The following is a 12600-nucleotide window of genomic DNA, read 5'->3' as shown; positions in this document are numbered from 1 at the left end:
CTCACAGTGTACATGAGGTAAACTAGTTGTCCATGTGTCCATCCCCCTCCCCATGTTTCCCCTGCTGTGTCTATACAATACTATCAACCTGAGTACACAGTGGCCGTGTTCCACTGGTGCTAGCAGCCTGTTTATCAAGTCAGACAGTTGTGTGCTCAACCACAGCGTAAACAGCCCGATACATCAATAGACTGAGCAAACTTGGGCCAGATACAATGTAAGCAGGTGACATGCGAGGGTATTCCTGCCCGCTGGAAACAAAAAGGTATGTTTGTTGTCTTGAAGTTTATTATGTCAGGACAGAGTACATTATCAGGACATTTTGTTCTCTTAAAATGATTGTTGTCTCTTGAGTTGGCAGCCGTTGGCTTCCTCCTGTTCTCCCATGTCATTGAAGTTCAACCGAGCTGTGAGGAGTTTGTCTGTTTTGACAGTTTCAGTTGAGTTCAGAGTTTAACAGTTAACACGTTCCCCTAAACATAAAAGACAACTGCCAAACCACCATTTATTTTGTAAAATGCACTATAACTATATAAACATAAATATAAATACATCTCATAAAAGCAAATCAAAGCATCAATACAGTATCCCTTGTCATCTTATGAAAGGTTCAATCCACCATTCATTTTGTAATGACACACTAAATATTAACTATAACCATCAATATACATTGCAACTTTAATTTGAAAACAAAGCTGAAAAACAGTATGATTTTCACTCAGCAGAAATACTTTGTACTAAAAAGTTAATGGTAGTACAGTGTCTGTTACATAATATGATTGCTTACTATAAATATAAATCAAATTCATCTGAAATCAAGCAGATAGTTAAAACAACAAAAATTCCATTACTGTAGAACAGGAAAAAGTGTCAACAAAAACATGCACTGTTGAACTGTTGAGCAATCACAGTTACAATGTATGGAGTAGATTCACTATAATGGGGGAAATAGCTATATGCTGTAATTACATAATTAAGTTTTGTTTGTCAACATTTACTCAATTGATGTGTGTGTCTCACAGTATGTAGAGAGTTGTATTAACATTTGCATTTAATGTGAAAGCATTGACTTGCAGACATTGAATGCAGACATTGAAATAGGAGAGTTGATCTCAATTGATTGTAAGCCTTTGGAGGTAAAAAGGATGCCAACAGTGGTTCAAACAAGCGCATGCACAGCATGAGGCACTATAAACCACCAGGGGAGAAGTGTAGCTGTGCTCTTTGTAGTCACATATCAATAATGATAAAAGCTGTCGTATTGACATGCAACCAGACATGTTCATATCCGACTACACACCTGAGCTGATCTCGTAAGGGGGGAAAAAAACAAGCATTTAAGCGTATTCTGTGCTTATTGTTGTCTTAGAAAACAAAGCTTTCCTTTTGACAGATATTGACATTTTCATTTGAAGTTATACCATTTTAAGGCAAAAGAGTGGTGGAAACCCTTAGAATTCAGAATGTGCATTATGCCAGCGTTGTTCACCTTCAAAGGGGAGCGGGTGGGGGGGGGGGGGGGGGGGTGGAAGGAGGGGGGGGGGGGTTAAGTCCAGATTGCTTTGATGTTTCACAGGTACGGCGTGTAGTGGAAGAGAGGAGTAATGGAGTGACGGACGGGCGGTGGGGAATAATACCTCGCGCTGCGTGGTAACGGCAAATGAGATGCGTCGTGGTCATCAGCAGCATCATTAGCCAACATTCCGGCATCTTCTCTCTCTATTCCGAGAACAAAAGAGCATCTCTGGCTTCAATAGACACCACCCTCAATCACTGGCATCATTAAAGCTTTAATAAGGGGTAAATAAGGACAGTATCATCACCCGTATTGTGTTCCAGTCTCTCTAATGGGAATATCTCTGCAGACACACAGGCAACCAGTCAAGGGGGGCTCTTTTATTTGGATAAAATCGTGGCTGCCAGTTCTCTGGCTTGGTGACTGGTCCATTGGGAAACCTGCAGGGCTTGGAAAGGAGCATGTTTTGGATGGTGTTGTGTTGGCGCATTGTTTCATGACCAATAAATAATGTGGCTCAGAATGCTTCAAGACGTGTCCCAGCAAACAGAATAGATAAACAAAAAAAGTTGAGGTTTTTTTTAGCAACAAAAACCTTTACATTACGTATGTATATATTCATAATTGAATAGTCCCTAAAACAATTTTTTTTGTTGTTTACTAATTGTGAAAAGGTAAATATGATCCTGTATTTCCTAGAACTTCCCTTTAACCACTTGAAAATCTCCCCATCCATGTCTGATTAACAAATGCAGTCTCTAACCTAGATAACTGTAAGAGAACTTAATTAAGCAGCACTGCTACAGTAAAAAAACATGCCTTTTTGCTTTGGCTCATCCCCAAGGGCCAGAACAGGTGTATGAGTGGTACAATTATTCTTGGCATTTTGCACACAAGTCCTCTGCACAGCTTGGGCATACACAGCTCAGCGACAGTGAACCAGTATAAATACAGTCAAGGTGTGTACTGTTGTTTTCATTTCCTCTTCCGATAGTCGTCGACTACTGTCTTAAGGAAATGGTGTTGATCAAGTAAGTGGCTCATTCTTGGGTCAATATTCCACATATATTGGATGGATAAGGGATGGATCTATCATCACAGCATTGCCATGGTAACGGTGATAGGTTGTACAGTCGTCTCCTCATTCTCTCCTCAACTCTAAGTAAAATATTACACCACCACTCTTGTGAAAGAGGAATTCATCTTCAATGCAAACCGAAACGTGCAAACCATAAATAAAAAAACAGATAAGAGGGCTTACTGTGAGTCATGCATATCACATCTAACTGATTAACCTCCTCAACATTTACTACAGCTACAAACTGTCACTCATCTGTCATTATGTAGCTGTGAATATTGTCATTCATGTGCCTAATATTGTTCCATCTTGGCCCAAATGAAACAGTCCATCATTCAGCAGCTTAACAGCCTAGCCAGCCGTTGCCATGAGGAAAGAGGGGAACAGACCTGTGCAGAGCCATGTGAGAGAGGGAGAGGGAGAGAAGGGAGAGGGAGAGAAGGGAGAGGGAGAGAAGAAAGAGAGAGAGAGAGAGAAAGGGAGTGAAAAGAAAAGAGAGGAATCAAGCGTCTGGTCCACGGAGGATGAATATTCTCCCTAAGATCAAAGATCGGATCCTAATCAACCATTTTGGAGTGGTGTTTTAAGAACGAGGGAGAATCTAACACATCTTGACTTACACATGAAGGGAACATGGAGGTGGGTTTTTTCATCCACATTAAATGCTCACTAATTTGATATAATGGGAATATTAGCATATGACCTTTCTGTGCAGTTTGGTAAGGAAACAAGGTGTTTCCCTTGATTAAAGGCATGGTGGGCCTTTACAATACAGGGTTATTGTAGGTTGTGTGTGGGGTACAGAGAAGGGGGTGGGGGGGTGGGGTGGGGGTCGGTTGGGCTGGTGACTAGGTGCAATGGGAATCACTCCACCTGGTAAATGAGTGTCAGGTCAGCACGGTGCTGCATGCTCCCCTGTATTAGTCATTACAAGTGCAGGTTCACACACACACACACACACACACACACACACACACACACACACACACACACACACCGCTGCCACTCTGGGTCTCCTGATAACCCCCTCTATTTTATGCTTCATGAACTGTCATCAACATCGCCAGTTCATCCCACTGTGAATACACTATCAGCTAATTAACTTCTCTTTTGCTACTCACTCTCTCTCACTCTCCCTGTCAGTCTTTCTCTATATCTCTCCCTCAATGTCTCTCTCTATCTCTTCAGTCCCATCTCTTACCCGCCCTCCCTCCCTCTCTCTCTCTCTCTCTCTCTCTCTCTCTCTCTCTCTCTCTCTCTCTTTCTCTCTCTCTCTCTCTCTCTCTCACTCCCCTCTCCTCTCCTCTTCATCCTTATCTTCCATCTTCAGTAATTTGGCCCAAGTTCGTCTTGTCACCTAACGGATTTCTCTGCAAAGTGAAAAATGACATTTCGGGTCGGGGACTTCAAGGATGGTCAAGTTAATGAATGGCCACCAGATGGTCCTTATTAGGGTAATGTGCTCCCCTCTCTCCATCCCTGGCCCTCTCTTGGGGAACAGCCATGCACTGTGGCTGCCAACGTATGTGTATGTGTGTGTGTGTGTGTGTGTGTGTGTGTGTGTGTGTATGTATGTGTGTTCGTTCCGGGGCAGGCAGGGACACTAAAGCACACTTTTAATCAGGTTAACCTGACTTGATGGCAGGACGCTGCGTCCGCACTTTCAGCCACCGTAACATTCTGTAACGCTGTGATGAGGTTAACTGGCCAGCCACAGACACCCAGCTGACCTCTCTAGTCCACCCTTGACCTGCTGTCTCCCAGTCTGACAGTTAGACAGGCCCTGGTTAGGGGCTTTAATAAGACTCTTACAGATATAGAGTCTTATGTGTGAGACATGAAATGTGAGGACGACTCAGAGTCTTCGGAGGAAAGCTTTGCCCCATGAATCCGACAGTCTTAATTGCCTCATTTATAATCCACACTCATCTAAATGAGTAATTGCAGGGGATACACACTGATAGCACAAAGACCTCCGTTAAACCCCAGAATTATGCTAAACAAGGTAATGAATTGAGCTTAATTTATTAGATCGTCATCTAACAGGGATGTGTTTGCCCTCAGTGTAGAGGCATTGCTCTGGGAAGGTGTTGGGGGTTATGGGAAGAAGGGGAATAGGGAAATGTTTTTTGTTTTTTTTATTGAATGACCTTAAAGCGCCACCTGGATGATGTTTTGGCCCTGATTTATTTAGGGATTTGCTACACTGTACATTTACAAACACTGTACATTTACAAACTACAAACTCTGCTCACCGTACAAACAAATAAAAGCTGAGAATCTGTACTTTAACCTCATAATAATTGTATCAAATCCAAACTTTTGGAGGGTAGAGCCAAAAGAAGAAACTTACTTACTCAGGGCACTGTGTATATATATATATATATATATATATATATATATATATATATATATATATATATATATATATATATATATATATATACACCATCTGCATGTTCTGTGGATATGCACACATTTTCCAATATATAAAAAAAACGTAGTAAAAAGTACAGATTCTCAGCTTTTATTTGATGGTATTGGTGTACATATTGGTTTCACCATTCAGAAATTAAAAACACTTTTTATGTATAGTACCCCCATTTCAGTACCCAAATTGGCTTGACAGGTGTTTCTGGTTTGTCAGGTGTATTCCATTACTTACTCATCAATAGAATATTGTACTGATTTTCAGTGTCACCAAAGAGGGCAGCAATGTGCACAACTACATGCTACACCTTTAAAGCCCACTCATATAATGTGTCAACAGTTTTACGTTTAACCAAATGTTCCTTTACCCAGGTCAGCCAGAGGAAGCTGGTTCCTCTCAAGGTTTCTTGTCTTATCAGAGTTCTGTGTTGATGTCAAGGACTTCATAAGAGTGGTTGATAGAGTGATATGTGTGTGGCATGTCCTCCAGTAGTGAGATCTGTACATTGGCAGCAGCATTAGCAGACACAAGCGAGATGAAAAGCACCACAGTATGTGGAGTGACCTCAGGAGGCACTGAGAAGGGCTGAGAGACTCTGGAACGTGGTGTGGTGGCGGGACAGAAGCGCTGACGCCGCCACATTCCTAGGATGACAAATGGAAGTGGAATACATCTGGAGGCGTGCCAGGCTGGGGGACACTGGGGACTCAGTACATTCCAAGTGGCACAGCCGCAGGTCGGGAAGAAGGAGAGCGAGAACAAGCGTGTGAGTGAGAGAGAGAGAGAGAGAGAGAGAGAGAGAGAGAGAGAGAGAGAGAGAGAGAGAGAGACACACAGAGAGAGAGAGAGAGAGAGAGAGAGAGAGAGAGAGAACACTCTCCTGAACCAACCTAAAATAGAACCTATGCATCCTTCATCTCCATCATCCTCCATCTGCTATGCATGAGGAAAAGGTTGTCTGTATAGAGGGTGTACAGCAGGAGTACATCCAGCTATCCAACACTACAACAAAACATCAACATCTACAACACAACTACAACATCTCTCCCCATGTACCAAAGTTGGTATCGATGGTTTACGGCACACACAGACTTAAAAGCTGTCATGACTGGATGAGTATCAATCCCCCCCCCCCCCCCCCCCCCACATCTGTCTTTTCAGCTAACCAAACCCCCCCCCCCTCACACGGTGCTGCATGCTCCCCTGTATTAGTCATTACAAGTGCAGGTTCACACACACACACACACACACACACACACACACACACACACACACACACACACATAGACCAACACACACTTACACACATTCTCTATGCATTGCACAAACAGTCTGCGTTAATTAATGATACGGTGCTTGCAGCAGGCAAGCGTTTTAATATGCAGTGCTAGGGAGTGTGTTTAGCAGAGAGATGATCTCAAACACACACATACACACACACACACACACACACAGCTCGACATGTGGAACAAACAACTCCTACCTACAAACCAGGCTGCCATTCAGCATTTTACACTAATATGGATTGGAGAAAAGTTGTTTTTATTTTGTTTAAAACTTCACAAAGAGAAGAAAGTATCGTGATTTTGGATGGACAGGTATCCAGTTCAGTTAATGCTTCAGTTGCATGCATTAGATATGCCAGGTTGGGGAAAAGCCTGGAGACTGTACTGTCGCTGGTCCTGTTAAAATGAAAACAATTAATGTTATATACTGTAGATGCTGTGAGTGGGGCACACCTGATGTTGATCGACCAAGAGATTACAGCTTAACATTCAGGGTGAGAGTGTCAAAGTGACCCGCCCCCCCTTCTCTGCAGAGCGGCAGTGGATCAGTGGTGAGCTACAGCAGCCCTGGTTCCTGTATACCATCGGCACTCTCTTATCTCATCAGGGTTCAAGTGGCCTGCCACAGAGAAAGTGTCGGGGTGATACACTCCTCCGATAGCTGGCAGGCAGGGAGATGATTCTATCTGCCACAACTCCCAGCTGCCGTAAAAGTGTGTGCGTGTGTGTGTGTGTGTGTGTGTGTGTGTGTGTGTGTGTGTGTGTGTGTGTTGTGTGTGTGTGTGTGTGTGTGTGTGTGTGTGTGTGTGTGTGTGTGTGTGTGTGTGTGTGTGTGCATGTGTGTGCGTGTGTGTGTGTGTTGGCGAGCAGCTCATTAGATCAAAACACTGCAAAACATTACTACTCAAACACAAGGCCTGGACAGAGCTGATCAGTTCTATTGAAACATATCACCACTTCTGTCAGCACAGCATAAAAGCAATCACTGTGGGGGAAAAGCTGTATCATGTTGAAGCTCAGTGTCCCAGAGAATACCATAACAGCCGTTTCAAACTTGGTTAGCTTTGAAACAGGTCTTGTTTATGTGCTGCTGATTTTAATGGAGACGGGCTGAGGGGGAGTGTTTTCAGGAGAGTTCACCTCAGTGTTTATGCAGTGCTGATCATCTCTGGGAAAACAGGAGAGGGGGAGCGGCTTGGTATTTACACACCAGCCACTGCCTCTGAGATGTTGGCCCCCTCATGGTACCAGACAGCAATAAACAGAGAGAGAGAGAGAGAGAGAGAGAGAGAGAAGAGGGAGAGAGAGAGAGAGAGAGAGAGAGAGACAGAGAGAGAGAGAGAGAGAGAGAGGGAGAGAGGGAGAGAGAGAGAGATGGGGGGGTGAAAGAGGTAGAGAGAGTACAAGAATACAAGGACAGGGAGGAAGAAGACATAATAGGCAAAGAGAAAGAGAGAGGCATAGAGCTGTCCTAACAGTGTCGGCACAATAACAGCCATTGTCACCTCTCCTCAGTGATAGTGTAGAGCCCAACTCTGTGATACACTTGTACTGGAAACCGAGCTTCTGACATGCAAAGTCAGAGAGTATAAAGGCTGCATCATTCTTCAGATACGGCATAATGGTATGTTTTACCGCAGTGAAAGAGAACGCTCGATGTCAAATTGATGCCAATAGATCAAACTAGCTCTGCGCTCGTCAGTGAAAACAACTGGATAAGCAGGGGAGGACTACTGTAGCTGCCACGGAGGACCCCAACAGCCAATAAAGTTGAGTGTAATGTTCTTTTCTGTGCAGTCAGGACTTTTCTGCAGTGGACATCAAAGCTGCCCCTCTCTGTCACCATCTGTCATGCTGGTGGCAGCCTCACTGCTGGAGGTGTGGCGGTGTGGCAGGCTAGCGGTGCCAGGGTGCCGGCCGCACACGGCCAGGGGGAACAGGGGACTCCTGGTTCCGTCTCCCCTGTGGTGGCGGAGCACGGAGAGGCTGCCAGAGTGACCCTGTGTGTGTCTCAGCCTCCGTCTCAGCTCCCCTCCCGTACGTCCGCCTAGGCAAGAACAGATGGCCAAGGAGACTACCACCCACACTCCTACACACGCACAGTCGCACACACACACACACACACACACACTGTCACACGCATGCACGCACACACACGATTGCCAATTGCCAACTTAACATGACCTTACTTCTCCCTCAATGAAACGGAGTGAAATCTGCTGGAGAAGATGGAGGACAGAAAATAACAGTGAAGCCACACACACAGCACGCTGTGTACTATACCAGAACACTGCTGAGGTGTTGGAACAACATATCACAGTTATTCTGCATCAGATGGTGAAGCATGTTTTTCTACATATGTGTGGCGTATGCACACACCCTCACACACACCCACACCCTCACACACACACACACACAAATTAACACTACAAAATGTGTTTAAGTTCAGCTACATAACACAGTGAGCAACAGCATACAGAAGGGCCGTGGTTTACCTCATTCACACATGCACCAATTAGCCAATTAGGCCTCTGTCGCAGACGCTATAGTGGCTCTGATTAAAATGTTGTAGGTAATAATTCTCTTTGAAAAGCAAGGGAGCTTCCTCTGGTTCTTACGAGACAAGACAAAAGTAGTACAAAAACGGTGAATAATGGTGAAAAAGAAGTAGTAAAAAAAAACAACAACACTTGGATTATATTAAAAACAAGCAATATACATGTTTTTATTGTGTGCTACAGTATAATACATATGTACAGTATGATACAGCAATATGCGGTAATGCTACACACTCGGGATTGCACGGCTGTAGGTTAGGCCACTGTGGTATATCACCATGGTATTTAGACTTGACGTCAAGTAGGAAGTAGGGTACGCATCTTTGGCTTCATAAGGACGTCATAACGTGAAAAAACGCAGTCTTTCTACAGTATCACAAGTGAGAGACACAGCACAGTTTGGTTGTTTAAAGACTTATATAACTATGGTTTCAAAGGCTTCAATGGCGCATCGGTGACGATGATCTGGTGTTTGGTTGTGCTATAATATAAAGTTATAAGCTGTATGGAATATAGTGAAGCGTCACCTTCTCTCCCTCTGTACCACATTATATAAAATATCCTTTCTTGGTCTTAAGATACAGTAGGTTACAACCTTACAGAGACAGAGAGACAGAGAGAATACAGATAAGGGGAGTGGAACTGCGAAGGAGAAAGAAAGAGAGTGATGGGGTAAAATAGTGTGAAAGATAGAGGGAAGGAAAGTGTTGGAAAAAGAGAGAAATGGACAGATAGATGGATGTAGTGGGTCTGCAAGGTGAGGAGATTGTGTAGTGATTAGATCACAGATACCCTTGAGGCTTCTTCTATTTTTCCAGTACAGAAATAAAGCAACTACAAATATGGAAGCCCTGGCATTGTAAATCCCCCCTTGTCAAAGTTCATCTCTCAGGGAAGAACAGTGCCAGCAGATCACTTAAGATGATGCTTCGAAAACCTAGGTCAAGTTGTATCTGTAATGATGTAATTCTGTATTTCTGTTAACAAGGGCTTGACTGGTTCTAAACTAAAAGGTTCTCTTTCCTACTCCAAAAGGTTAGAAAAGAGGGCTTTTGGGAAACACTGTTTTATTCATGAGGAAACTACTAATGTATTTCCTGCGACTTCACATTGTGAAAGATTGGAGTCTGAATAAAAATGTATTTAAACATCTGGAGCCCACATCATTACTGAATGAATACACCATGGTTGAGAGTGGAGGGGGAACAAGGCAGATGGGTTGAGGGGAAAGATTATCTTGTGATGCTGCCATCTAATGGCCACAAAAATGCACTGCAGGTAAAATCTGGAAGGTCTTCTCAACGCAACATCATTATACTTCGGTAATATAATTGCAAATATAAACATCTTTTATAGAACGCATCTCATGTACATATTTCATATAATCAAGACATAATCGATGTGGCTTGCACAACAATACAGGGAATTATTTGAGCTGCCTTCTCTTTACATAAACAACATACTGCCATTGGGGAGGACATGGGTTCACATGAGGAAAGAGAACAACGTGATATACCTTTTACAACGTCTCACTCAACTGACTTCATACAGTATAACACTTCAAGCACTATTATTCCTTAAAACATAGAGCAAATACAGTCTCCCAGCACGTCAGGACCTGAATCACAAGTTTTTTGACGCAATAACCAGCTGCATCAACAAACACACACTCAGACAGCAGACAGCAAGGGGATAGGGACATTGCTGATGCATTTTATACCGTATCATTATATGGTTATATAAAAACCCTGATGGCTAAATATGTTTTTTTTGTTGCCCAATCACGTAATATACTTCATGATCATGTAGCACAGTGAATGGGCGAAATGCTAGCATGAGAAGGCTGTGCCTGTGCCTTTTTGTGTGTGCACGTGTGTGTGTGTGCACGTGTGTGTGTGTGTGTGTGTGTGTGTGTGTGTGTGTGTGTGTGTGTGTGTGTGTGTATGTGTGTGTGTGTGTGTGTGTCACTGCCACTCTAACCTCTCACATCTCCTCCTGCTTGGGGGAGGTGAATATCACACTTTATTCACACTGCTCTCTAAAGGGTTGACTACCTAGTACCTCCTCTCTATTTATGTAACCCGTAGGGAGTTTACTCTCACACACACACACACACACACACACACACACACACACACTCAGGCATGCAGTGTGTGTCCTTTATACAGATCGCCATAACAAGCATATGGCATCTGCAGCCCATGTTCGTGCAGGAGAGTAAATTACATCACTGATGTCTGATGAGAGGAGCTTTGCTATGCTTGTCAGGAACAGGGATTTGACCTTACCTCACACACCACCTGTCTCTCTCGCTGCCTTCTAAAACAATGAATTCCTCATCAATATTTCAGGATTCAACCAAAAACACTACAGCTAGACAACAGTAGACACATATTGTTTTCCACAAATGCCTGGGTCAGTTTCACATTTGAACTAGCACATTCAAGCACGTTTCTGTAGCTGCAAATCAGTGTTGCATATTGCTGTGTTTCTGTGGGCATTAGTCGTAGGCTTCCCCATGCCGTCTCGCCAGTTTATGACCTGAGAGGAGAGGAGCATCTCGAGCAGCTCTACTGTAGACCTGGTGCTAAAATCCCTTAAACTACCACATCACAGGGCTGTTATTAACACATTGTGACACTTCATAAACCTGTCAATGAAAGTCAGGGGGGCCAACCTACAGATAGTGAGCCTATAGTGACATTGTACTGAGACTAACCCACAGTGCTGCACGCCATATTAAAAACTGCTTTGATCTCTTTACCCTACCCTACCCTACACCCATCCATTAATTCCCTGGGTGACTATTACACTGCATTATTAACTGTCTGAGTGTGTTGTGGAGCGTGTTTCAGTGTAAAGTCATTATTGTCTCTCATTATTGGCTAAATCCCTCTTATTAGTGGGTTAAGAAGGCACTGCCTGTAATGTCTACAGGAAACCCTTCAGGAAGAGGGGAGTGTGAGGAGGGGAGGAAGGGGGGGGGGGAGTGAGCAAGAGTCAAATGTGCAGAGAGAGAGAGAGAGAGACAGAGGAAGCAGATACAAAGACTGAAAGAGAGCGCACGACAGAGAGAGAGAGAGAGAGAGAGAGAGAGAGAGAGAGAGAGAGAGAGAGAGAGAGAGAGAAGCTGCAGGCCCTTACAGTAGGAAAAGGAGACACTGTTTACTAGCCTGTCAGAGACTTCCCTTTTGTTTTCAGTCAAAGGAGTGGAGCGGGTGCATCCGTGGTAACATTGCATTTTCCCTGACAAGCCCGTAATGCCCCAAACAGATAAACACACAGTGACAGCCCACTATACAGCTGGCAAGATAAGCATTGAGGGGAAACACAACGCTAACAGCAAAGACAACAACAACATGTTGGAGGAGGAGAAGGAGGAGGAGGAGGAGAAGGAGGAAGAAGGAGAAAAGGAACAACAGCGATCAATTGCTGAGGCTGTAGAGAAATGATATCCCACCCACCATCCCTCTCTCTCATCTTGTGTGTGTGTGTGTGTGTGTGTGTGTGTGTGTGTGTGTGTGTGTGTGTGTGTGTGTGTGTACCTTTGTGCAAGCGCATACGTGTGTGTATTTAGGGCATCAAGTCATCAATAACAGCCAGGTATGTGGGACAGACACACAGACAAGGTTGTGACACACTAAAGCCCTGGGGTGAGGAAAACCTCCTCTCCTCTTCTGTCTCAGTCTTTCTCTTTCCCTTTTTCCCTCTTCCAACTCTTCAAACTCTGT

The 12600-nt window shown here is 43.9% G+C and overlaps 1 protein-coding gene across 1 annotated transcript in view; it reads right to left on the bottom strand.

Annotated features, from left to right (window-relative positions):
• Positions 1-9919: 9919 nt before the first annotated feature.
• The window catches only part of vav3 (vav guanine nucleotide exchange factor 3), a gene marked incomplete at its 5' end in the record, with an annotated part of 63107 nt that continues 60426 nt past the window's right edge, over positions 9920-12600 (bottom strand). The window contains one exon of the mRNA XM_083671747.1: positions 9920-12600. This exon is cut by the window's right edge and continues 576 nt beyond it.

Source organism: Argentina silus (assembly GCF_951799395.1).
Source record: "Argentina silus genome assembly, chromosome: 1".
Lineage (NCBI taxonomy): Eukaryota > Metazoa > Chordata > Actinopteri > Argentiniformes > Argentinidae > Argentina > Argentina silus.
Note: the sequence above shows the minus strand (reverse complement) of the source record. Positions and strands in the feature narration are given on the sequence as shown.